We start from the raw sequence: 23741 nt of genomic DNA, 5'->3' as shown, positions 1-23741 counted from the left end.
TGAAGAAAAGGAAAGGAAGAAAGAAAGAGAAAAGAAGATAGGCAGGTTAGAAGATCTGAATGAGGCTAAAATAGATTTTTAAACAACTGAATGCTAAGGTAGCTTCTTTTATTTCAGGTTCCTATAAAAGCAATATGCTTTGGGGGTTGAAAAAGGTGATGAAGCTTTCAAGGATGACATATAATGTAATCAAAACAGAAATGCAATAGAGGATACACTAGTTTCTGTGTGAGTTGTAAATGGAAAAATTTGAGATATGATGCAACGTCAAGGTAATCTCTACTAATCTGATCTAGAAGAAAAATAATTTATTTACATTTCTGTTACAATTTTCCAGGAAGTTTTTCGTGAATCCTCTACAATTTGCATACTTTGCGGATTGGGAAATGTAGTGGTTATCCACAAGAGTTAATGAGAACAGCCCACGATTTCCATTTTTCCATAATGTTTCAAAACCTCTAGGCCAAGTCATCCTCTCTTTGACGTATCTTTAAACATTACACCTAGTATCATATTATTCCATCACATAGCATTTTATTAAAATATATTGACATAACGATGTTATATAATTTTTCCTGTGGTACAGGCACCTTGCAAAGATTCCCACTGGTGTTGCCTCATATTCCCATTATGTGTGAGTGGTAACTGAGGGCATATCTAACAGATGAGCATTCCCATCTTCCAGGATGGTCAGCATTTTGCAGACTCTGATTAATGGTTAGTTATTAATGGCTAGTTTTAAGTAGATTTCCCTTAAATAAGAAGATAAAAAAGGAAGTCATGAGTTGATAGCCACTCTTCTGATTTACCCCTAGAATTGATCTGGGATATAACTCATTGGGTATTCATCTTCTCAACTGAAGAGCAAAGTGCCATTTGATTTTTTTTCCCTAAATATGTTTAGACTCCAGAAATCTAGAGTGAAGTGCCCCTCACACTCACTACAAGCTTATTATCTTTTATTTCTTAGAGAATTTTCTTCTCTTTTACCTTGCCTTTACCCCAACAGACTTCCCCAGCCTTGCCTCATCATCTCCCCTAACATATGCACAAATGCCTTTTCTCTGCTGGCTGTATTACCTTCCGTGACTTTTGGAATTGATCTCTGCCTCCATATCAGGACCCAGTTTACCTATTCTACCTTGCTACTGCACCTACTCAGATATTGCCCAATTCTTAAATAAAAGAAAAAGAACAATTCACCTTTGCTTCCATATTTTTAGGGTACTGCAAATTCCATGCCAGCTGGGGCCCAAATGTGGCACAGCAAGCTAAGCCACCACCTGTTAACCACCAGCATCCCATACAAGTGCTAGTTCTGGCCCCTGTTGCTTCGTGTCCCATCTACTTCCTTGCTAAAGTACCTGGGAAAGCAGTGGAAGATGGCTCAAGCTTTTTTTTAACTATTATTATTTTGAGTCGCTGTAACTTCTGTGGGAGACCTGGATGAAGCTCCGCTCTCCTGAGTTCAGACTGGCCCTGGCCCAGTCATTGAGGCTATTTGGGGAATGAACCAATGGATGGAAGATCTCTTTGTCTCTCCTCTCTCTCTAACCTTGTCTTTCAAATAAGTTAATACTCATAAATTAATATTTATAAACATTGGAGAAGAAAACAATCTATGCCATTTAACCTACCACTTGTCCTTCTTTTGTTGAATTTTACTTCCATGGTCAGCATGTCATAAAAACATTTTAGCCACTCAAAAAACAAAACATGGTTATTGGAGAGAGAGAAACTCATCTAGATGAGAGAATAACAAGAAAGACCGTCCACCTATGTGTTCACATCCAGAATACTTGAATCAGAGTCAAGCCAGGCCAAATCCTGGAGCCTGAAACTCAGTCTGTGTCTGCCACATAGGAGCTGGAAACCCACTTTCTTGAGTCACTCTCAGAGTGCAAATCAGCAAAGAGCTATAGTAGAAGCCAAGTAAGGATTCAAACCTGGAAACTCTGATTTGGGATACAGCCATTCCAAGAAGCATCTCAATCACTGCTCCAAACTCCTGCCTCCATTTAAGTCAAACTTAATAACCATTTTTACTCTCTGCATCAATCAAATTTCCCTTTATATGTCATTATCTATGCAATTATTTTTAAAATTTTATATTATTCTGTTTTTCAAGACACAGAATTTTGTTTTCTTAAGATTTTTTTATTAGAAAGATTTACACAGAAGAGGATCTTCCATCTGCTGGTTCACTCCCCAAGTGGACTCAATGGCCAGGGCTAAGGCGACCTGAAGCCAGGAGCCAAGAGCCGGGACACGGGTTCAGGATCCCAGAGCTTTGGGCCATCCTCTGCTGCTTTCCCAGGCCACAAGCAGGGAGCAGCTGGGACATAAACCAGTACCCATATGGGATCCCAGCACATGCAAGGTGAGAACTTTAGCCACTAGTCTACTACGCCAGGCCCAGAATTTTACTGCTCTGAAGGTAGACAGAACATGCCAACAGTTACTTCCATATCTCTTACAGATGATCCACTTTCTCAGGGCTGCATCATGAATTCCAAGTGATAGGTAGATTCTGGAATTACCAGTTAGCTCTAAGAGTGGCAAAGAAAAGAGCAGAGTTAATATTTGTAGGTAGATCTTGGATTAAAATGTGTATTCCTCTGAACTGGGTTTAAAAGGCTATGAGGAACTAGTGAGACCTGGTGTTTACTGTGATACACCATTGTCCAAAACCAAGACTGTATGAGGTCTTGCTTTGCTTGGTTTCTCTTGAGTCTCAGAGCAACCATGGCTCCAGAAGGATAACATCTTTTGCCAACAACTCCCCATTTCATTTCCTGTATCCGATGCTGAGATTCTTTCATTCTCACTTCTGATTTCAGCCACATGAGACAAATCACTCTGGGTCCATGCTTTCTGCCCAGGTTCCTCAGTGCTTCAGTGTAAGACAGAGACCTCTGCACACGAATCCATGGGCAGCCCAGGGCCCAGGAGCATTAGCAATCCCGAGAACTACCCTCTGTCATTGTGGATTCAAGTGAATGACTAATTTTCTCTCGACCTTCAAAGGATAATTCTGAGAAACATCCCACACATTCTCAGGAACTTAGCCCCAGGAATCTACAGAGATGATCTAAGCCATTTGAGCAAGCAGCAGTAACTCCTACAACCAACGGATGGTGATCCTGCTAAGAACAGATCACTGCTGTGTTATGAACCTCTCTTTTGGAGTGGCTGGTGCATTGAGGCTGAGGCAGAAATTTGCATTTTTAACTGTTGACTAAGGTGGATCAGGCAACTATAGGAAGGAGTGCATCAGCTCTTCCCATTTTGCTGATGGGGGAAACGTAGCATGCAAGTCAACCACTAACATTACATTTTTCTAAGTCACAGCATGTCTGAATTCAATCACGGTTCCCTCAGAGTTAGTAGTAGGTTGAAGTTTGCAGGACTAAAAAGTTAATTGCAGTGAAGATAATTTGGCCACAGAGCCTCTTGTGGCAGAGTTATATTTCAGAGTTAATCTATGTGTTTTCCAAGTAATTCTTTCCCTTACCACTTCTCACCGGTGCACTAGAAACCTTTTTTTCAAATTTTTCCCCAGCCTCTCCCAAATATTCTCTTCATCCAGTGGAGATCAAAGCAGAAAAAAAGACTGAAAGAAGTTCCTGGCTTCAGCATCAGGCAAGAAGGTTGCTTGCCAAGCTCAGACTGATTCTGATCTTCAAAGCACACGAAGTTGCTATCTGCTAGCCCTGACACCTAAGGAGGGGAGATGGTGTCACGACCTTTTGTAGAAAGATATCCCCCTGTAATGTGACTAGTTACATGCAGGAGAGTTTACAGTTGAAACATAAATCCAAAAAAGCTCTCTGATTATGAACTGTGAAAGCAGAGGATGGCCCAGTTCCTTGGGCCCTAGTACCCATGCAAGAGACCCTTAAGGAAGGTCCTGATTCCTGCTTCTCAGCTCTGGCAATTACAACCATTTGAACCAGCAGATGGAGGACCTCTTTTTCTCTGTTTCCTCCTGTCTCTGTAAAAACAGCCTTTCAAATGAAAATAAATATATATTTAAAAAATATAAATACAGAAAAACTAAACATTTTGTGGTAGGATTTTGTCAACCCTTTTGATAATAACTTTAGAGTCATTGGATCAAGCAGTTTTCCCTTTGTTCTGCACTAAGCTCAGGTCCTAAAAGCATGTAAAAGTATATCCAGAAGATTTAAATGTCTCAGTTCTTAATTTTAATGAAAAATAATGGAAGATACTCTTCAGATCAGATTTCATTAATGAAGATAGGCAAATTTCTAACAAACAATCCCAATATTCCTGTTCCCCGCCTTCATTTAAGTTTGTTTCTTCATGGTTAGACTCTGGCCACCAAATCTGGAATTTATATTATGATACTGGTCAAGTAACATTGTTATTATGTTTTCATATATTTCTTTCATAAGCAGCTTATAATTGATAGCTCTCTACCAAACACCCCCTTAGCTCAGAACCACTGCATCCCTACTGTCCGTTGAGGTAAATGCCAAGTATTTCCACTTCACTTCTGCTGCTCTTAGATTGTATTATCCCCACTGAAATCAGTAAGCCCTTAATCAATGGTTCACTACCATCTCATCCAGCCATAATGAAGAGTTACAATGATCTGTGCACTCTCACCAATGATATCCTCAAGCCCTAGTAAAGCGAATATTTGTTAGGCCTTCTTGGGGAACAAGTTATTGGTGTAAGCAATTAAAAAAACAAAATCCCTTATGCCAATTATTCCAAGAAGAGCTATTTGAGCAAAGAAGAATGAAAGAAGACAAGACAACCTACACTTTGACAATGCAGCAGCCCCTACAATCACAGTGGGTTCTGTCAACGCCAGCCAACAACACATCTAGACAGCATTTACAGAAAACCAGAGGTACACCACAGGAAATATAATTAGCTACAGCCTAGTTCATCATCTACTCAAGTGGCTACACTCAGTTAACTGGTTACGGGGCTTCAGGCAACCAATCAAAACTCAGATATACATCCTATATTGGTAGGTCTATTAGGCCTAGTGCAGCTGTTGGCCCGAATGCATGATCTCGCACAAAATTTAGCAGGGTACATATTTTGCATATGTTAAGGACAATCCTGTATTTCCATATCCCTAAGTTTTTGATGAGAAAATGATGAACATATAAACCCAGTTAGGAATTCAGGAAAGAGGAGGTAGTTGGAGTAAGCTTTGAGGAAATACGTCTCTATTTTTTAGTCAGCTCTCCCAGGTCAGCCTATTAAATTAAACCAGGAGCCTGCTGTCACCACAAAAATATAGTGTACAGGATATCAGTTTCAATATCAGAAGGGAGAGTTAAAAATCATGGGTTTGAAGCTGAAGACTATCATTTATTAACCAATCAATGACTGAAGCAGTTTCTCTTAGCATGAAGATGCCTCCTGGTGTCCCCAAAATAACCATTCTCCTACTAGGGTTAGGGCAGATATGGCATAATGCCTTGAGATCAAATAGTAATTAACAAAATCATACTGCATTCTTTTTACATTTTGAGAGGCTGAATCTAATCTCTGTATGCAAATGTGATGGAACAAGAATCAAATTTGTCATGAAGAAAAATAAAGTTAAAGGAACTTGCCTTTCCAGATAAAAATAAATGGTGCTATTTCCATGAGATACACAAGCAGATAACAGAATGGAAAGCAGAGCTCTACAACAAACTCGCTCTTGCACCAAAACTCCATATGTGATGAGATTTTATCATTTATCATAAGGAAAGGATGGAATTTTCAGTAGGCATTACTAGGCTGATTGGCTGTCTACATTGAAAATACATCTCCATCTCATACCCCTCATTGTGAGTTGATTCAAGTATAAAACGTAAATGTAAAAGGCAAAATTATTAATTATTTAAAAAAACAGAATAGACAATAATTGCATAGGCTTGATTACAGAAGGATTTTTTAAAAAATAAATCACAAGGAACTACTGGAGTTGTCCACATTAAAATAATGACAGTGAAAAATAACCGCCATAAAGACAAAAAAAAAAAAGAGAAAAAGAAACATTGTAAAAAGAAAATTACAAAAGACATAACCAAACAACTTGCATGCTTTAAATATGTGTATGTTTGTATGTACAACCAAAAATGAGCAATGACAGTAGCAATAAACTGCTAGTTAGGAAATGCGTCAATAGAAAATAATCAACAAATATGAACAGACATTTCACAAACAAGGAAGTAATTCTGGTGTTTATTAGTTATAAGGGAAATGTCAATGAAGACCACAAAGAGGTAATATTTCTCATCCACTAGAATAGTAAAAATGCAAAAATTGTCCAAACCAAGTATAAATTAGGATATGAAGCAACCTGAACCTTTTGCCATAACGGGTGTGTGTTTGTATTACAATATTCACTTTGGAAATAATTTGGCAGTGCCTAAAGTATTGTGCCATAAGCAGCATTGTATGCTCTATGGGAATTCCTGCATAAGGAGACAAGCATATTAATTTCAATGGCAGTCATCCAAAACAGTAAACTCTAACTGTCCAACAACACAATATGTCAATAAGCTGTGATGTACTTGTTCAATGGAGTATTACTCAGGATTGAAAAATCAACAAACAGTTATATGCATCAGTAAGAAAGAACCTTAAACAGTATACTGAACAAAAGAAGCAAATCATAGGCAGAAAGAAGCTAATTTATTTTAAGATAAAACATAAAAAAAGCTTTCCTAATAGAAATGCAGGTAAGAATAAAATAAAAAAGGATTAATAAATACAGATTTAGCATAAATTGTTGCACATTGATACACTCTAAAGAAGAAAGAAGTCAATCAACAGAATCTGGGTACAGAATGTTCTTTCTTTGTTTTGGTATTGGTATTAGTAAAGATTAGGGACAATGAGTAGGTTTGTATAAATTCCATCATAAGGATGCTTTATTTTCCCACATTTAAGAAATTCAGTGATACTAAAGGAATAGAAATGCAACCGGAAAAGTTAATGTTGGCAAAGAGGAGGAATTATAGAAATGGTATCAATCCAAAGTAGGGAAGATAAAATCTAAAAGATATAGCCGAGGAGGGAGGCAAGATTAAAAACTTCCAAAACCAGAAAACTGAAGGAGAGTCAACGTGGTCAACAGGACTTAAGGGTCTGAATTATGTGAGGCCCAAGAGGCAGAAAAATAGTCATTCAAGATAAAGAGTCACAGAGATTTTTGATACTTCATGCCAAAGGCTGGAGTGGGGGAGCTCTGGTCATGAAAAGATAAGAGATTGGTGATGAGGAAAACTATAGACCCGAAAAGCTTTGGGAAGCTAAAGTCAGAGTGAATGGGGGAACAGAGAAACAGAGAAAGATGAATGCCAGCCAGGGTACTGCTGGCTCACAGAAGAGCTTGTGAGGGAACCCCCACTATGTTATGTAAACCAGGTTCTGCAGTAAGAGGCCACAGACTGCAGTTGAGGTAACCTCAAGCCAGAAATTGAGGAAATTGAGTCAGAGGGAGAAAAAAGAGAGAGGCACAGACAGAGACAGAAAAAGAGCAAGCGAGAGAGATAAAGTGAGGTGGGGGGAGACAGAGGAAGACAGAACATTTTGATCTATAATGAGCTTGCAAAAATACACTCCAAAGCCTATGAAACAACTGAAGACAGCCCACAAAATCAATAATCAGAAATTCTTGATGGAAATTTTAAAATCTTTAGGCTTCCAACAAATATATATGAAAAAAGTGACAGTATCTGTAGAAGCAAGTCATAATGATGAAACACAGATTAAGCTGCTACCTACAACACCCCATCTCCCTTCTAATGCTCCTGGGAAATCAGCAAAAAACGGCCATGTGCTTGGGACACTGCCACCCGTGTGGGTGATGCAGCTGGAGTTCCTGACTCCTGGCTTCAGCTTGGCCCAGCCCCAGTCATTGTGGTCATATGCAATCAATGTAAGTAATGGAGGTAACATAAACTATTAAATGAAAGATGGTACTGACAAATCACCACAATATACAAGTACCTAATATAGAAATAATATGTTATATAAATGCCATGGTAACCACAAAGACACACAAAAGGATGTAAGAGAGTAATCAGATGCTGTCACGACAAAAAAAAAATCAACAAAATATGAACAATGGTACAAAGAGAGACCTAAATAGCTAGAGAATATACAGAAAGTATGAACAAATGCAAGAATATTTCTCCTATTAGCAATTACTTTAAATGTAAGTGATTAGCATGCCAATCAAGACCAGAAAAAAAGAAAGAATAAAAGAAAAATCCATCTATCTGCTTTCTAAACAAAACTCGCTATGGACCAGTAAAGGCCTATATTAAAAGTGAATGGATGGAAAAAGATATTCCATACAAATAATAATAAAAAAGCATGCATAGCTGTACCTGTATCAGACAGAATAAGCCATTCATCAAAAGCAGTTCAAGGAACAAAGAAAGACATTTTATATTGATATCAGAATCACTACAACAGCAAACTCTCAAAATAATAAATAAATATACATTTAACCTCAAATCTCCAAAATATATGAAACACTGACATAACTGAAGGGAGAAATAGAAAAGAAAATAAAAAGTAAAAGACTTCAATACTTTGTTTTCAACAGTAGACAGAACAACTGGACAGATCAGTAAGGAGACAAAAGGATTTGAACAAAACTATGGATTAAATGGATCTGAAAAGACCTATACAGAACACTTCACCCACCAGCAGTTGAGTGAACATTCTCAAGTGCACATGGAACATTCTCCAGGGCCACAAAACAGGTCTTCACAAATGTTAAGAGACTGAAATCATACTGAGTATCGTTTACAACCACAACAGAATGAAATTAGAATGCAATGGCAGAAACAAAACTGGAAAGTCCACAGATGTGTTGGACTTAAATAATGTGCTCTTCAACAACCAGGGTAAAAAAAAAATCACAAGGGGATTTATAAAATACGTTCAGACAAATGAAAATGTGATATACCAACATCTATGAGGTGAAGTGAAAGCAGTTCTTAAGAAGGAAGCCTGAAGTAGAAAACACATCAAAAATGAAAAAGAAAGAAAAGAAAAATACGGACTAAGCAATTGAACTTTACAGCTCAAGGAGGGGAGAAAATAATCTAAATCTAAAGTTAGCAAAGCAAGAAAACAGATATTTTTAAATCTTTTTTCTTTTTGAAAACAATCAATGTTAAAGAAGAAATAAATGAACTACATAATGTAAGACTAATATAAAATAGCAACTAAAAATTATTTTTATAAAAAGCATGATTGATAAATTATTATCCAGGCAAAGAAAAATAAAAGCTCAAATAAATAAAAACAAATGAAAGAGAGAAAATATCACAATTGATATTCTAGAAGAAACACAATAATCAGTAGAAATAACTATACAATAAAATCTTGATAACCTAGAAAAAATGATAAATTCCTAAAACAACCAACATATCAAGACTGACTCATGAAAAAAAAGCTTAAATCTCAACATGTATTATCAGTAATAAGACTGAACTAGTAAACGAATCTTTCTCCTCAATGATCTAGAATGGGATGGCTTCACTGAGAAATTCTACAAAATATAAAACAATGAACATTAGCACTCCTTAAGCTCTTCCAAAATACAGAAAACCAGAGAACATTTTCAAACTCCTTTTATTTAGGCAACATTACCCAACAAAGTCAAAGATAAGTATAAGAAGAAAATGTTTCATTTATAGCCCTGATAAACATTGACATAAAACTCCTAAATAAAATATTAGAAACCCAAATTCAACAGCAAATTAAATGGATTACTAATGGAGCAGTCATTAAGTCTAGCTGTCAAGAGCTGGGTTTGACCCCAGGCTCTGGCTCCCAACTCCAACATCTTCCTATCCATTGCTTGGAATGCAAGAGATGGCTGAGGTAACTGAGGCCCTGTCACTCATATTGGAGACCTAGCTTATATTCTTGGCTCTCCCATTTTGTGCCCCAACCCAACGCAAGCTGATGCAAGCAACTGAGTTATTTAGAAACACCCTTTGATTTAAAAAAAAAAAAAAAATATATATATATATATATATATATATATATTCAGCATGACCCAATGGGATTTATTCCTAACATGCTATACTTGCATATAGTCCAACATATGAAAAGCAATCTATATAATATGCTACATTAGTAGAAAGATGGCCAAAAATCACACCATAAATTCAGTTGAGGTAGAGAAAACATTTGACAAAATTCTACACATGTATATAATAAAAACACACAGCAGTCTAGGAATAGAAGGTATGAGAGGCCCACAGCTAATATCATACTCAACAGTGAAAAGCTAAAATATTTTTCTCTAGGATAAGGGATAAGGCAAGGATATTTACTTTCAGCACTTCTGTTGAATAAAGTACTATATGATTCCATTTATATGACATATACAGAATAGCCAAATTCCCAGAAAGAGAAAGTAGAATAATAATCTCCAGGGACTGGGGAAGAAGGGAAAAGTGGGAGTTGTACAATGAATGTAGAAATCCAGTTTCCACAAGAAAAATGTACAGGAAGCTATATAATAACATGAACTATATTTTCAAAAATGATTTACATGGCACATTTTATACTGTACTGCTTTTTTTTTTTAAACCTCATCACAATGAAGCAAAACATCTAAGCTAGAGATCACAGAGAATGGGTTTCTCCTGTCTCCCATCTCTACTGTCAGCTCCATTTCACCTTTATTCTCCATCCCTGCAGTTCCAAATCCTGTGGGATCAGAAATTACTGCTAGGTATTGAGGGAGAAGCCTAGTCAGAAAGAGGGAAAAACAGAGTACTTGGGGCCAGCACTGTACAGGCAACTATGAGCACCAGCTTAAGTCCTAGCTGCTCCACTTTCAATTTGGTTCCCTGCCAATGGGTCCAGGAAAGCAGCAGATTGCTCAGAAGCTCAGGTCCCTGCATCTACATAGGAGACACAGAAAATGCTCCTGCCTCCTGGCTTTAATCCAGTCCTGTTTCTGCTGTTGTGACCATTGGGGGGATGAAGCGGGAGATGGAACTTCTCTCTCTTTAACTCTTTCAAATAAGTAAAAAAAATCTTGAAACAAACAAATAAACAAGTAATAAATAAATAAAGCAACCAAGAGCATGCTTTCTTTTTTTTTTTTAATGCTACCCCCAATTTTTCACTTGCAATGGGCCCAGCCAGGAGAAGCAAAAGGGTTTTTCTTTGTTAGGAGGTTTTTTTTTTTAATTATATATTATTTTTAAAAGATTTACTTATTTTTATGGAAGGGCGTATTTACAGAGAGGGAAGGAGACATGGAGAAAGGGGTTGTCTATCCACTGGTTTACTCCCCAAATGTCCACAATGGCTGGGGCTGAGCCAATCCAAAGCCAGGAACTTCTTTCTGGGTTTTCTATATGGGTGTAGGAGCCCCAGGACTTGAGTCATCATCCTCCACTGCTTTCCCAGGTCATAAGTAGGGAACTGGATTGGAAGAAGAGCAACCAGACTCAAACCACTGCCTATATGGGATGGTGGTGTAACAGGCAGGAGATTAAACTGTTATGTCACCATGCTGTCCCCAGGAGGAGTTTGAAGTGCTGATCACTACTAAGATCAGGCTTTTCAATTTCTAGTCCAGCGCTGTAGTTTACAATTTAGAACAAACTAAGAATGAGAGAAGCCAATAAAAATGCCTAGATTTAATTAACTGGCTTATAAAGATACTTTCTATTAAGCATGTTTCAGGGGAATGCAGAAAGCAAAACTCAAGATCTTTTTAGAGTATATTCAAAATCCTGCACCTGTCCAGGATACGGGTTTCAAGCATCAATGTATTTAATGTTAATACAAAAAAGTTGGAAATGTGCTACACTAAATATTTAGCAGTAGTTTGGGGAGGGACTAAAAAAGAGATTTTAATCTTCACTCACTATATTATTAATTATATATCTATATATGTGCTCACATATGATGTATATGATGTGATATATTTAAAGTCAGAGTTGAAATTAACATATTATGCAGATTTATTTCATATCAGTAATGAGTCTGTCTAAACACTTTATTATAACCAGATTTTACACCTCCAAGGAAAGAAAAACATTTGAAATTATTAGAAATATGCATTTATAGCAGAAAAATATGTGAGAAACATATTTTCAGCCCTTTTTTTTCCTGTAGCAAAATGAAGAAGGAGAGAGGGAAAGGAGGGCAAAAGAGACAAATCTCTTTTTCCCTACAATCCTAAATAGGCTGTTTTTTCAAGCAAACAAAAATATATTTCAATAATCCTTATCAGTTCTTGCTTATGTTGAATGAGTTCACCCAAAGCAAACACTGAGTATTATAGAGTTGTCAGCCTGTATTATTTTTCTTTGGTTAAAAGCAACTTTATGGAGAGCATAATTTTAAGGGGAAAGTTTCATATCAACACAGTGCTGCCAAAAGTTAAGAATTACTAACAATGGTTTTACTTTAATTCCTTTAAATAACACAGAAAAGATATCAAGTTATAAATGCTTACAAAAAGTCTAAGAAAACCCCAGATAAGTCAAAAAAGCAACATGGATAACTTTCTTTGAAAATAATTCAGGATAATGATAAACATTGCTTTCCTGGATATTCTGCCATTATTTTGACCCTTCCTCACACGTTACCACTATAATCTTTAGGAGCTTCTGCCTGCCAAAATAAACACTGTGTGCAAACTTTACAAACATAGCTGGGAAGAATAGACCAATGACCTCTGCATGACTTCTTGGCAGCTTTGCAACATGGAAGCCTAATTTGATGTGTGGAATTGGTGGTTAGACCAGCCGTGGCTTGTGTTGGGTCCACGGGGAAGGGAGGTGCAGTGGCTCCTTCCCAGGTCACCAGCTCAGTCTCATGCCTGGTGAGTCACAGTGGCAGAAGGATGCTTCCTTCCTGGCTGTCTTGACTCACTCAGTGGAGCAGGAGAGGATTCTCATCTGAGTTGTGGTCCTGTGTTACTTGAGAGACCGCAGTGAGCTAAATAGCTTCACCAAAATACAACCAAATCCCTCAAGGAAGGACAGACAGGATGGGAAAGACCAAATTCACTAATCACTTGGGTTGGCAAAATTCTGTGAAATTCTAACATTAGCTCTGGCCCCATAAACTGTATTTTTCTTTGTCTTTTCCATTTATGACAGTTCTATTTCTATAGCTAAAGTTGCCTTTCTGATAAGTTCTACTGGAATTTATATTCCATTCACTATAAGAAATGAACAGTATTCAAAATCTACCCAAACCTACTCTACAAAGCCCACGTGAACCTCTTTGGATAGGATAGATATCCTGTAAGCCAACAATCAGCCATTAACAAATGCCCTTCGAGGGTTGAACTAGTGAATTTTTCCCTTTTTGAATTGAAATCACCAATCTCAGCACAGGATTTTAACTTTCTAAAATGTATATAATAGCATCATTTTATCAGAACTAAATTAGAATGTGCACCAGTGATCTTTTAATTATGAGATTACTAAAAGGTTTATCCTGTTGACAAACTCTAAAACTTATGCAGTTGCACATTAACAAATAGTAAGGGGAACGCAACAAAAATGTTGGAGAAAAAGGTATTAATCCTTCCTTTCAGCATAGACCAAATGCAGGCCCTCTCCAAGACAAAAAGAGAGACCTTGTTTCTTGGTACCATTCAATCAAAGCTTCTCTCAAGACCACTTGAACATTACTTCTCTGTCACCATATCCTTGCAAATCAAAGTCACAAGTTATCTTTTTAAATATTTCTGCACTTACTTGGTCAGGATTCTTAATGTACATTTTCTTAATTTTTGCGCTATTTCACTTACCTCTTGATTTCAATTTAAATCCCTACTCATTTTAAAAACTAATTTTTTTCTAGTCACTGATGACTTTCTCCCTGTGTTTCAATTCTTATCTAAGTTCACTGTGTCTCTAAGCAGCTTCCTTCTACTCATCTACTTCTTACATAACTTCTCAGCAGCCAATAGGTCTTCTTGCTTCCTCAACTAGCAATAGAGGCATATTTGCATTTGCAAATGATGATGTCATTTGAACTCTCCAGTTTTATCATTTAGATCACCTTTTACATCCACACATGGAATGAGCCATACCTATCTCAAATACAAAGTGTTCAAAATAAGTTTGCAACTTAACCCCTTCCAAATCTAGCTGCTTAATTCTTGATTTAAATTAACGGCAAAATTTTCCAATCACCATATTCCCCCACCTCGTTATCTTCTCAAGTAATTATCAATTCTGGCCAATTCCATCTTTTTTTAAAATAACTTACATGTTCATCTCTTCCTTTTCACTCCAATCTGTATTCCTTGGTCCCATTATAAACATATTTCTTGTAAGATTTCAGCTTTCTTCATATACATGTGCATGCACTTATCTACTGGTTTACCCTCCACATGTCTGCAACAGCTGTGAGGACGAAGTTGGAAGCCAGAAACTCAACCAGGGGTGCTAGGAGCCAAGTTTTTCCAGTCATTGCCACTACTGCCCTGGGTCCACACTGGCAGAAAGCTGGACCTGAGAGCCAGAGCTAACAACAGAAGTATTCCAACTTGATATGTGGTCATTCCAACCAGCATCTTAACCATTAGGTCAAACACCTGCCACAGATACCATATTTTGTTGAAATGTTTTTCTGTTTCATTTGAGAGCATTGTACGTGCTTTTCTTCCTTTTGTTTCATTATTGTAGAAAACTATATGAATAGATCTGCTTACATTAACCACCCTTTCACTCGAGATAAATCCTGCTTGATTATAGCACATAATCCTTTAATATGCCCTTGGATGCAAATAGCTGATGTTTTACTAAGGATTTTAAATTTATATTCATAAAGGATATTGGTCTCTAACTTTTTTGGTTATTGTTTTTAGCTTTGGTATTAGGTGACATTAGTACCAAAAACAAATTCGAAAATGTTCCCCTTTCTTCTTGTTTTTGGAAGAGTTTGAGTAGAACTGGTATTGACTGTTTAAATGTCTGGCAGAAATTACTCTTCAAGCCATCCAGTCTAAGACTTTTCCTTTCTCAGACTTTTAAAGTACTATTAGTGTTATTTATTACTATTCAATTTGTTTTAGAATTGTTAAAATTTTCTATTTTTGCTTGAGTAACTTTCAGTAATTTGTGCATCTCTACAGCTTTGTTACTTTCATTAACATATTTGTCAGTGTAGCAGTGTATAACTCTTCATAGTATAATGTTGATGTAACAGCCCCACTTTGAGTTCTAACTTTGAATTTCCTTTCTCTTTATCAAAAGTGAGGGAGTTTTACAATATTTTTCTCATCTAATGTTCCATCTCTTTCTTCATTTGTTGTGGGACTTCCCTGATACATTATTTTGGTAACCCTTTTTTTCTCACCTAGGTTTGCCTCATTTTTCTTTACTGCTGTGTCACTTTGCTTCTAAGATGGGACAATGTTAATCTTACTATCTCCAAGTTCATAGACTTTGAGAAGTCAATATCTTCTTTTTGAAAAGCAGGCAGACAGAGTGAATGATCCTCTAGAGGCTGGCTCACTCTGAAAATGGCTATAAGAACAAGGTATAGGCCAGGCTGAAGCCTGGAGACAGTTACTTCACTCTGGTCCCGCATGGGTGGCAATGACCCAATTACATGGGTCATCTGCTAGTGCCTTCCCAGAAACTTTGCAAGGAGCTGGACTGCAAATGAAGAAAGCTGGGACTCTTACATAGGATGCCACAGACCCAAGTGGCTACTTGACCCACAGGTTATTGTACTTTTAAGAGCAAGATTTCCTATATGGTTTCTTCATGTGACATCAAGCCTTTTATTTATAGGGTTCTTTTATTTTTACATCTTTCTGTTACTTACCTTTAATTCTTTTAACCAAAATTTCTTTTTTTTTCTAGTATATTTGACAGTCAATTTAAATCTGTCTAAAAAGCCTACGTCTTGCTTATTTTTCTCATTTTCTATGATTAGGTCACATATCACTGTTCTTTATTTGCTTTGATTTTGCTGTTGTGGGTAAACATTGGGCACTTTGTATTTAAAATAGGGTAGAGCTAAAAATCACGTTCATTTCTGTCCTCAAGGTTGCTTCTGCTGATTCTTGTCATGTTTTCCAAATGTATTTTAAAAGCTTTGTGAAAGACTTGTTTTATGAGGTCTCTGAATTCTCTATTTTTACTTCTTGTCAGTCTCTGCAATGACCCTGGCCCCCATTCCCAATAAATAACAATTACATAAGGGCCCAGCACAACAGCTCAATTGGCTAATCCTCCCACTTCAAGTGCCAGTATCCCATATGGACACCAAATCATGCCCCAGCAGCTGTATTTCCCATCCAGCTCCCTGCCTGTAGCCTGGGAGGCAGCACAGGATGACCCAAAGCCTTGGGACCCTGCATCCATGTGGGAGACATGGAAGAACCTCCTGGCTTCAGATTGGCTTAGCTCTAGCCATCGTGGCGACTTGGGGAGTGAACCAGCGGATGGAAGATTTTTCTCTACCTCCTTCTCTGTGAATCTGCTTTTGCAATAAAAATAAATAAGTCTTTAAAACAATTACATACAATCCTCCCATGCTTCCAATTCCATTTGGATGTGAAGCAGTCGTTCAATACTAAACTATGTCATCCACCTTGCCTCTGTTCTAATGGCCTGCATTCTGCTAGAGTTCGATTTCCTTGAACATTTCCAAGCCAATAAATAAATAAGTAAATAAAGCAAAACACAGCAACAACAAAAACAAGTAAACCACAGGAAAAAACAATATATGTACGTATAGTACACCAAACTGTATTATGAAGAACAAGATTCATTTAGAGTTCTTGAAAGGTTTCAATGTTGAGTGTAAAATGAAAGAAAACTACATCACGAATACGTTCAGGAGCCATCATCTGAAGACTGGGTTTGTAATGAATGCCTAAGAAGGACACTGGTCTATTGTCAATGTTTGCTTTTTTAAATTACTTTTACTTGTGTGGCTTAAAATTTGTTTCACAATGATTTCAGAAGAATCTTGAAACAAATAAAACAACCTAGCAAATAATGTGTGCCCGGAGAACTGGGACAGAAACAAATGGCACTGTAACTGCAGTTACAGCTACAGCACCTACTGGGGAAAAAAGCTTAATACGTTCTCAGTGCAACCCTAACAAAGGGATGCGCAAATTCCTGACAGAACAAATGTCATTCGACGCAACTACCGCTGACACCGAGCTGGTTCCACAGCGCGGGCCCAGGGAATGGGCCTCGGAAAGAGGCCAGGGACAGCTGCGAGTTGAGTGGGGACAGGAGAGCTGAGAAATGCACACCCAGTGGCTTTCCTGGAGAGCACAGCCAGGTGCCCGCAGGCCTGAGAACCACTCCCACCAGCCGGAGCCAACTTCTCCCTCAGCTGACTGAGAGAAACCGGAAGACGCTTCTACATTAGGCAGCAGACGCTTATTAAAACGATTGGGTGCAAACAGCCACCAGCTGCCTTTTCAGGCCACAGCCCCAGATTCCCAGACATTCCTTCGGCAGCTCAGCCCTCCTTCTCCCGTCCCCCCCGCGTCGCTCACCGGGCGGCGGATGAGTGACAGAACCGCTGACGAATCGGCCGCATCCCCGCCTCAGGCCTCGAGCGGGCTGCGGCCCGCGCGCGTCGACGTCAGCGTGCTGACGTCAGGGGCCGGGCCCTGGAGGAGGCCCCGGGGCGGCGGGCGGCGGGCGGCGGCGGTGGGTTGCGTGTCGCCTTGCCGGGCCTCGTCTCCAGTCCCGCCCCGCAGCGCCCCGCCCCTCCGCCCGCGAGGGCCGCAGCGGCGCGACCACGGAACCTCAGTCCCCGGGCCAGGCTGGGGCGGCCGGCCCGGAACCGCCAGATGAGGTAGGCTGGGGTTGCTCTGTCACCCTATTTGACAGGTTGGCAAACTGAGTCTCAGAGATCGAATGACTAGGCTGGGGCTCACCCAGAGCCCTGCGGACTGGAGGTCAGAGTCCGGGCGTGCCCTGTGTGTCAACGCTGCTGGCGGGAGGTGAGGAAGAGGGGCAGGGCCAGCCGAGCCTGCCAGGGATGCTCAAGTGAAGCTGCAGAAGGCACAAGCCCACAGAGATGCGGTCATGGCCTCAGGACCCCGAGGGAGGCCCTTTGGGGACCGAGCCAGTGCTGAGACCACGATACGGGTCTGCCCTTCAGAACAAACAAAACCAAACAAAAATGTAAGCGTGAGTCATGAAGGTTCTAATGAGGTTTTCAGTTCACTGCTTTGCCCACTCATGGATAGCTTGCCCAGTTTTGAAATCTCAGTAGTGTCATTGATGATTTCATATTGAAGATTAAAAAGGGGTTTCTTTTTCTTTTTTAGATAAAAATTAATTTGGTGTTGTAGAACTTTATCATTCTCTTAATATGACACTTTTTCGCTATAGCATTTGTCTTCTCTTTTGCAGGTAGAGTGACTGACTTTGTCAGTTTACCCAGTAATAGATTGCAAAGTTTAGCAAGGTAGCAAAATTGCAGGGCTAACCACCAAGTAACTGGAATTAGTCCAGTTTATTTTATCCGTGGTCCTTGTTGGGGAAGTTCAGGAAGGTATTATACATCTACCTGTACACCGCCTTCTAGAAGCAAGACAAAAGAATTTAGGATGTCCTTGCTTTATCTGTGGGTTCTCATTTTTGTAAGAGAGTAGAGAACAATGCTTACAAAGTAAAATGGTTACACCTAAATAATATTTTGTATCCCTTTAAAATCTTGGTGTCTCAAACCCTTGATGACTGCATAATTGCATTGCATCAGACTGCCTTAAAGAAATGAAATTAAAGCCCCCTTTGAAGACCTGTCCCTGTTTTCTTAGGTTGGAGATTACTGTCATTGAAATTTATTCACTATTTTATCTGGGGAGTGTCTGAGTTATGTGTTCTGTCAAGTGTTGAACACTGAATATTCAAGGAGGTGCCCATGCTACACAGTCTGACATTGTGGTGGAAATACAATAAACTTGTAAACATGAAAGTAATTCCAGATTGCAATAAATGCTAGGAGAGACAGTGCAGGGTAGGTGCTTTGAGTGAGGCAGCAGAGTGGTGTGGGATGGTATACTGTAGTGAGGAAGGCTTTTCTGAGGAAGTGGTGCTTTGGGGTAGACTCTGTAGGCTGACTCAGCCGTTCTGGAAGATCTGCCAGAAGTTTCTAAGCAGATACAACTGTCACAGGTCTTGAGAGCCTAACCTGTTCCAGGAATGAGGGGAAGCTGGTGTGGCAGCAGCAGAGTGGACCTAGGAGAGAGTGGGGCAGCGGACAGTGGCAGGAGGTGACACTGAAGCATTTTGAGGGAGCATGTTGTCTCAGCTGAGAGCTGTAGGCAGGCTGAAGGATGATGGGTGTACTGCAATATTCACTTGGGTTTATTTATTTATTTATTTATTTATTTTTTTTGTGACACCTGCTCACTCTAAAAAGCTTTCTGCTTCCTTGTATTTTGGTTAGACACCATTGCAGTAATTCCAGGGGTCCTCCTGCTGAAAAATTATTTTCTCTCCTGCAGAGCTGTGGTCCATGTTATTGTCCTTTTCCTTGTTACTGTGTGCAAGGCTCAAGCCTCTGCTCATCTCCAGCTCCCTGCACTTACGCTCCCTGCGGCCAGCCAGGCAGCCTCTCCCTTGTTGTCTGTAACCGCTTCTCCACTGCCCACTGAATGGATGATCATTTCCCGTTAAAATCCACAGGACTGACCAGGGATGTCAAACATGCTTTGACTGAGTGTGTACAGTGTGCCAGGTGCATTACGTGTATCTCCTAATATCTTGCAAAAGCCAATGATAAGCCTTTACATTTAAGTCTGCTGGACTCACTGGAGCTTGGTTTTGAACTCTGATTAGCCTTCATACAAAGCTTGCTTTATTCTCCTCCACCCCCCTGCCTTCATGGCCCAATAACGGCAGCTACAGATTTTTGTCACTTAAAATTATGTCTCATGATTCAATATTTTAGAGATTGTGTAATCCAGCTCTCAGTTGAGCATGGCGCTGTGACGTCCCAAAGACATTCAGTGGTTTTTGAAAGCAGCACAAACAGTGGCCCAACTAATGCCAGGGTCTCACCCTGCTGATTTTCAGCTAGGTGTTTTTTCTATAGCATTTTCTGTGTGAAAGACCTGTAACTAAGGGGTTTCTACGTGTTTGTAAAAACACTGCATTTCAGTATCTTGAGCTTGCTGTCCATAAACTCATAAAAATAGTGTTAAAAGGTGCAATAGGATTTCTTCTTAAGCCGAAACAATCCTTTGCTTATTTTCCTTCCCCTTTCTGAATTAGTAAGATTGAACTCTCCAGATAAAACTTTGGTTTCTGTTAAAAGATTGTGGTTGTAAAATGACTCTTTTGAAAATGTATTTTAATTTCGGAAATATTTGAAAGGGAGTTTAAAATTTGTTACTATTTTCCCAGCCTTAGCCGTATACATAATTACAGAATAATGTTTGGTGTTTGCTGGCTCAGAATTTCTGTTAGCACACACAGTTTTTCCAATGGTTGAGGAAGCCCTTGGGGTCAGGTCAGGGTTTAACTTCTCTTTCTTATTAATATGTTACGCTAAAACTGTATAGAAAACTTTGTAGAGCATATGGTTGACAAATGATGTTATATCCTAAATTTTTAAAATGCTTCTCATTTGTTTCTGAGGCTCACTTATTTTAGAGCTAATTTAGGAGCTAAATTTGAATACAGGCTAAACTAGCTTTGTCAGTTGAGTGGCCTTTTGACTCTTCCAGAAGCTAATGGAGACTTTCATGAGTTGTGGTAGAATAACAATGATAAACTTGATAACCTTTTGCTCTTTGAATCAGAATATCAAAACTGAGTGTCTTGACTGAACATCCCTGTTCTTGGCTTTTGTTTGTTCGATTGATACTCAGTGTTCTAAAGATCAAGCCTGTCAGTGTTGGCTCCTGAATGACAGTGTTGTTTTTCTGTGAAACCATTGCCCCCAAATGGGCTCCTGCCTCTTGCCTTGAGCTTTCTAGCCTGGGTCCCGGACTTGTGTTCTGCTTGGAAGAACCTCAGGGTAGGTAACCCCAGCCAGAATTCCAGCTGTTCTCCACACACACCCCCACCACATGCTGCTTTCTCAGAGAAATCTTTCCTGGCCTCTTCATGGAAGCCTTCTCTCTGCATGGCACTTTTTAGCCTTCCCCTGAGAAATGATTTTTCAATCTTACTGTCTTTGATAACATACTTCTATTTGTAACAAAAAGGTTTTTTTAAGACCATATATGGTTGTTCTTATTTTTTAAAAAATGTGAGAGGTCAATAGATAGCTAGAAAGAGCTGCCATCTGCTGCTTAATTCCACCAATTCCCAACAGCAATTGGGACTGGCCTGGGCAGGATCAGAGGTCCCTGGGAGCCAGGAATTCAACCCCGTGTACAGAACCCAATTACTTGAGCCATCACCGTTGCCTCCGATGGTCTGTATTAGCAGGAAGTTGGAGTCAGTAACATGCTGGGCATCAAGCCAAACACACTGATATGGGACAGGGCATTAAAAAATAAAACATTTCTTTGAAAAAGTTCTAGATAGAGTCACACATTCCATTCCTTATTCACTGCCTGAAAGCCCCCTAGAGCCAGGGCTGAGCCAGGCAGAAGCCAGAAACAAGAAGCTGTGTGAGTGACATAGGCCCAAGCACTAGGACCGTCTTCTTTTGCTTTCCCAGGCACATTAGCAGGGAGCTGGATTGGAAGTGGAATAGCCAGGACAGAAGCTGATGCCCAGCATCCCAGGTAACAGTTTAACATGCTATGCTACAATACCAGCCTCTGGGACAGGACACCTTAACCAGTATGCTAACCACTAGGCTGAATACCCACAACCATGCATAGTTTTTGCATAGCAGATACTTTCCATGAGCTTTTTGAAGCCCTGTCACATATGCAAATATTCAGATAAATGTTGGCTTGAGGCAAAAGACTTGACAATTTGTATCACATGAGCAGAATTTGCTGCAAATAGTAGAGCCCTCTAGTTTTGTAGACACTTCTATTACCTCACTTTGTGAGAAGTACTGTTAGACGTTTTGGGGCCCTGACTCAACAGACTCTTTCCTGTAGTAGTTAAGGTTCTGACTTCCGCAAATACCAAAGTGTCCCTAGGGACACCCTTGGGCCTTTGGGCAGTGAATGTTGAACACATATTGTCACAAACAAAATCAGCGTTCTCTGTGTTTATGGTACCAGATATTAGTATGTCTACTTTGAAATATTTTGGAGAGAGCTTCACAGAATAGCTAGGAATGGATTTTGAGACATCTTGTAATTCTGTTTTTCCATGACTTTGAAGTACCCTGGTAGATGAGAAAAACTGAGGCCTGGAGGGATGAGCCCAGGGGTTCTTGTGGTACTTGCAGTGTTGGTCCTAAATGCGTAATCGATACCCCTGGCACCAGCAGCAGAGCCACATGGAGGTCCTCATTGCTTGTGAGAGCCTGTGTCCGAGTTGGTGGACTCTTCAGCAGTGTGTTAGCACAGGTCTGGCTTTCTGATCATCTGCCCTGCTTTGCTGGTGAGTTGGCCTAGATCTGGAAGATGCCTCTTGCCGTGTGAGTCAAGATCAAAGGCTGAACTCTCACCAAGGATCCTTGGCTCTGAGAGCTATTTATATTGAATGATCTTTGCGATTTTTAAATTTATCGTAGAGGCAGAAAGAGAATGCCTACTACCTTTAAGTTGCAGCAATTACATTTTCCCATGCCATGTTTCCCAGGGCACTGTGCAAGTATTGCACATCCTTGTTCACCAAAGTATATTCTGACCTTTCAGGAAAACATATTCTGACAATTGCTATTTTGAATTAATTGCTTATTGAATTAATTATGTGGAACCAGAGAACTTCCAGGACTTGTTCCTGTTTTTGTGGAGTGTTAAATTCATCAGAGGTAACACAATTCATCAGAGGTAACATTGAGTACGCAATGTTCCTCCAGCTGGAGTGGGGGCGCCCACCAGCACTTGGTTTGGCACTTGGTTTTACTGTTACTGATGGTAACTCATGTCTGCAGAACTTCCTCCCTGCCAGAAGCTGTTCTACTGCTGTGTGTCGGCATTTCTCATCTCCAGCGCTCTGGACATTCTGGCCTGGATGATTCTGTGTTGACGAGGCTGTCCTTGCATTGTAGGATGTTCATCAGCGTTTCTGATCCCTACCCAGTAGGCACTAGTGACAGTCCCTCCAGTTGTGATAACTCATGGTGTCCCCTAGACACTGTGGCACTGCCACACGTCCTGGGAACCAGGATAGACAAAATCCTCCCCTCACCTCCACTATCTCATTGAGAACCACAATTTTATGTCAACTAATATATTCCTCACAACAGCCCTCAAAGGGAACTTGTAGTATTTTTTGTTCCTGTTTCACAGAAGTACTCAGATGCAGAGAGGTTAAGTAACTTGTCCAAAGCTACATAGATAGTCAGCAGTAGTCCTGGGATGTGAACCCAGGCAGTGTTCTTGATGATCCCTCCTCCAGCACAAGTGGCTGTGACTGGCTACTGGGTGTTCAGGTCCAGACACTCAATGATCCAGGAATAAAAACCCCTGCCAGTGGGAACTAGCCAAGCCGGATGTGAGGGCAGCAGATAGATCAATTTGGAAATACTGCACAATTGCCTGGTTTTCAAGAGAAACTAGGTATCTGGATTTTATCTCTGTGGAAAATTCTTACCTATTGATGTTGACAATATTGGTTTTTTAAATCATCATCCAAGGAGCCTACACAATGGCCTGACTGGCTAACCTTTCATCT

The 23741-nt window shown here is 39.7% G+C and overlaps 1 protein-coding gene across 7 annotated transcripts in view; it reads left to right on the top strand.

Moving 5' to 3' along the window:
* The first annotated feature begins 17659 nt into the window (after positions 1-17659).
* STARD3NL (STARD3 N-terminal like) overlaps positions 17660-23741 on the top strand; it is a 47549-nt gene continuing 41467 nt past the window's right edge. For 4 of the 7 annotated variants that reach the window (XR_005882070.1, XR_005882071.1, XM_040964798.1 and 1 more), the window contains exon 1: positions 17660-17829. The gene's annotated coding sequence lies outside the window, so the exon portion shown is untranslated. The other 3 variants (XM_040964794.1, XM_040964795.1, XM_040964796.1) reach the window with 3 other exon arrangements.

The sequence above is a fragment of the Ochotona curzoniae genome, unplaced genomic scaffold (genome assembly GCF_017591425.1).
Source record: "Ochotona curzoniae isolate NIBS_2020 unplaced genomic scaffold, NIBS_Ocur_1.0 scaffold_3835, whole genome shotgun sequence".
Taxonomy (NCBI): Eukaryota; Metazoa; Chordata; class Mammalia; order Lagomorpha; family Ochotonidae; genus Ochotona; species Ochotona curzoniae.
Note: the sequence above shows the minus strand (reverse complement) of the source record. Positions and strands in the feature narration are given on the sequence as shown.